Below are 4326 nucleotides of genomic sequence, written 5' to 3' on the forward strand. Positions count from 1 at the left end.
GTTGAACCTGAGTACAGTAGTCAAATAAGTTCAATATTATTTTATTATATCTGTGCCAGTACTCCGCAAGCAATTTAGTTCAACCTGGACTTGAGATTTTACTGGGACACAGCAGTTCAGTCTATGTCCCCTGCTAAGGTAAAACAAAATCTGGTCTGGTCACCCTACTTTCAGTAAAGAAATAGTAAGTGAAGAAAGTGCCGAAACCGCAGCAAGAAGAGAGAACGCACAAGAACGGGCAACTTTTGAACTTTTGCCAACCAGCATTCTGTCTATAGTCAAACCTCGAGTTTGTGAGGCTCCTCGCTCTTCCTCATTGACCTGTAGAATCTATACCTCTCACTACAACCGGTCCCTGGAGTATATTTGATACTATAACCGCATGCAACAAGAAAACATTATGTGTTATCTCACATAGAAATACAGAACTTCACTTCGTAATGTTAACGTTAAGTCACAACACAATGTCAGTAACAGTTCACATTTACCTAGTACAGCTTCACCAAATTACTGGTTGTTGTTATCTCATGCCATCTCACTTAAACATACACACAACATCTTCAATGCGATGTGTTATACCTTATATTACAAATTCACAACACCTAACGTTACTTCACAGTTAACAGAGTTATAACCGGTTATTTGGCTAATGCTATAACGTTAGCAATGTTTTTCTTTAATGTTACTTACCTTGGTAATTGTGGATAAATTCTTTGTGGAAGAATTTATATCCCTTGTCCAGTTTGTTTTCTTTAGTGGACGAATGTATCTCCACACTCTTCACCACATCGGCGCTGGTGAACTTTGGTAAACAAGTCAGGCTTGTCGAAAAAACTCTAATGTTACCGTTAGCTGCCATTTCTCAATCAACAAAGCATACAACGGAAGTGGGTTTACGCTACCGTGACGTATTTCCGTTTTTTGCGTAAATGGCCTATTGGGTCACAGGTGACGTTACGGGGACCCCTCAGTCCTTCGGTCACGTCAAGCGTGACCTGCACGCCCTGGTTCCTTTCCAGAGCTCCTCCTGCTCCTGCCGTGGGCTTTCCGGTGTACACCTGCATCTTCCAGGAATCTGGATTTTGCATGGCACGTCTGGCAGCTCTGTACTCGCGGTCTTCGAATCTCAGCAGCGTTGAGTACGTGTGAAAGACCTTGTGATGCAGAATATCGCCCGTCCGCTCTCGGCGTCCCACAGGCTGGTGTTGCGTTTGTAATTTGAGATAGGACCTTAAAGGATGTATAGTCTTCAACTATTTTTATTTGAGAGAATAAGTAAATAACACAGCTGTGGGTCCGATCTGCTTCACTCGAAAGGTCCGCAGGATCAGGCACCAGAAGCACAGTCTGTTCCCTCTTTTTATGAGTTTGTTATTCTGGGTGTCATCCTTTTCTGATTAATACATGTGTCACTATTTTTACTGGTCCTTATTTTGGCAGAGGCAGTTTCTTTGTATAATTCTGCAATGACCACTGCCAATCACCTCCCAGGCTTGAGGGACTAAAATTTAATCAAAAAGGACAAAGGGTGCACTTATTTACAGTGGGTGCTTCACCAGCCTACTGATTATTTAAACTAATTTTGAGTAAATGACTAAGGCTCAATGTGTTTCTCATATTAGAGAGACTATTCTAAAACCTGCAGACAAAGATCACCAAGATAAACAGGAAGGACTTGTGATTGTGTCAACAGAATATTTCCCTGCACAATACCTGTTTTTTCCACACCCAGTATAACAAACCCTTTTCACATATGTTTTATTGTACAAATATCTCACACTGGCCACGGCCTCGCCTCGGGACCTGTACTGCCAAGATGAGCAGCTCCACGTAGGCTTTCAGGTCGGTCTCGTGCCCTTGCACCAACCGTCTAGTTGTCCGTGTTTTCGACAACGGACTGTGCCTGTTCTATCTCTGACAGAAGAGTGGATCATTTTTTCAAAAGTCTCCATATTGGGTTAGAGGTGACGTTACGGGGACCCCTCGGTCACCTTGAGCACGTGCCGTTGTTGGACAGGAAAGTCTTGTCTCTCTGCTTCGGGGACTTCTTCTTCTGACATGTATTCGTCTTCGGAATCGAAGTGGTGAGCCGAATCTTGTACAGGAAATATGTAAATGTGCTGAAGCAAACAGCTCTCTGATTTCCGTTTTCACCAGGACTGTGTTTTTGCCACTAGAATGACCGTATTGTTAAATAAACCGGGACCCTTAATTTGCAGGATAGAGATGACATAACATATGCTGGACCCCCGCCCCTCCCTGCTTGGTGGTATGATCCTTGTTTATCCTCACGTGATTGGTTGCACAGCAATCAATCACTGCATGCATGGAGCACCCGTAGCGCGGAGATCATCATATCATTCTGCCTTGTATTACCTTACAAAAAAAAAAAAAAGAAAACGGCTCCCGGGGGCCAATTCAATACATGTGTGATGAGGACAATTTTGATTTCATGTATAACCTTTTGTTTTAAAGAAAGGGTAAAGCAAAGTTTAGTCAAGGGCAAAACAAAGGCAAAGACAAGGAAGTATAGGCAGACTCAAGGCAACAGCAAAGTAAAGCAAAATAAAAACACAAAGTAAAAGCAAGGTAAAGGCAAAGGAAGGTAAAGGCCAAGGCAAAGTATCCTATTTAAATGTGCTAAACATCTTAAAGTAAAATTCGCCAGCTTTAAAAAAATCTAAATAAATTGCGGCCAATTAATGAGCCATATTCAATGACCACCAATTTTGGCTGGTGTATGAAGACGTGAATCACTAACTGTTGTTGCTGGGACTAGGAGGAAGGGGGTTGAGAGAATTTACATCCTCAGTCCGTGAACAGCAGCTCAAACTGCAGCAGAACTGATGGATTCTCTTCAACAGAGTCATTTTCATCCACACAGCTTGATTTTTTGGTGTGGCATTCTGATCAACTAATTTAAGTAATAAGTATTTATTATTTATTGATTTTTCAGAATTTGGGGAACCACTTTCACTTCTTCTTGTGAACGCCAACGGGATGTGCCTGTTTTAACTCTGACAGAACAGAGTGGATCATTTTTTCAATTGTCTCCATGAGTTTGGGTGTTTATCTTCCAGGTGTGTGCATTGACCACCAATTGAACACTTCTCAATGTTGTGACTGACTGCCTGTGTGATGTGCATAAACACCTCTGCAGTCAGGTCAGCAATCTTGTTTTTCATGTTCATGCTGTAATCACATTTGCGTAGTTCGGTCCACTGCCTTAAAAAGATAAAACAGGTTACGAAAATATATACAACAAATGTCAAACATGTATTGAAGTGCTAACTTTGAATTTTAGTGAGTAAGTGTTTGTGTTCATATTTATCAACTCCAGATGAACAGAGCTCAGGTCTTTCTCTGCAACTGAAGACCTCTCTCTGTTATGGTGTGCTGGCAGGGATGAGCTGCTGTTGGATTTTCCATTATCTTCTGGTGGGATCTCCTCATTCTCCACGTCCAGAAGTTCCAAAGGGACTTTTGTAGCAGTCCGCGATGTCCAGGGAGGTCCTGTGCTGCATGAATGTTCCTGACAAGTGCTGGTCCTTCATGACATCTGCACTTTTCCTCCGACCAACTCCACCCCAACTTCAGAGGGACATCAGGTCTGCTTTTTTTGCATCCCTGATGTCCTCACTGGAGCTGACTGAAGCAGTGGAAACTGTCTCTTGAGGACAAGGAGAACCAGATTTAAAGTCACTGCTGTCTGACTTTGCAATCTCTTCCAAATCCTGCTGTTCAGCCACTTTTTTTGTGGCTTCCAATTGAACAGGCCTTCCCTCACAGACTTCATCTCCGTTGCTGAGAGGGTCCTGGTGCTGCATCAATGTCTTTGATGAGGTTGTCCTCCGTGACATCATTATCCTCCACATCCAATCATTAAAACCACGACCGCACAGCTGTAAAATACGTGGTGCAAGCACGAAAGATGCTTCCTATTGAAATACATTAGTTTTAAAGTCGTCCTGAGCAGCACGGAAAAAAAATTAAGTCATTGCGGGGAGCACGAATTAGATAGTTTAATTTTGTGACAGTTTCACGAACTGCTGTGAGACTGGGTTGTATGTTCTGGTATTGTTTTCGTCTGTGGTGTGTGTTGGTGTTTTCTCTGCAGGACTGTGCCGCCTGTCGCGTGCGAGATCTTTGACGGCAACCCGTAGGTCCGCTCTGACTGGTCCATGAAGCTAGTATTAGATTGTATTTTCCTATGGTTGTATTTAGTGAGTATTATAGGGTGGACTGCCATTTTCTTTGTACTGCTTTTCTCCTGTTTTTCGTTAGGTTTAGCAACTGTCTTTTGTTTTATATTAAATAGGGATTAGT

The sequence above is a fragment of the Morone saxatilis genome, unplaced genomic scaffold, assembly GCF_004916995.1.
Source record: "Morone saxatilis isolate NCDOM2014 unplaced genomic scaffold, NCSU_SB_2.0 Contig18, whole genome shotgun sequence".
Taxonomy (NCBI): domain Eukaryota; kingdom Metazoa; phylum Chordata; class Actinopteri; family Moronidae; genus Morone; species Morone saxatilis.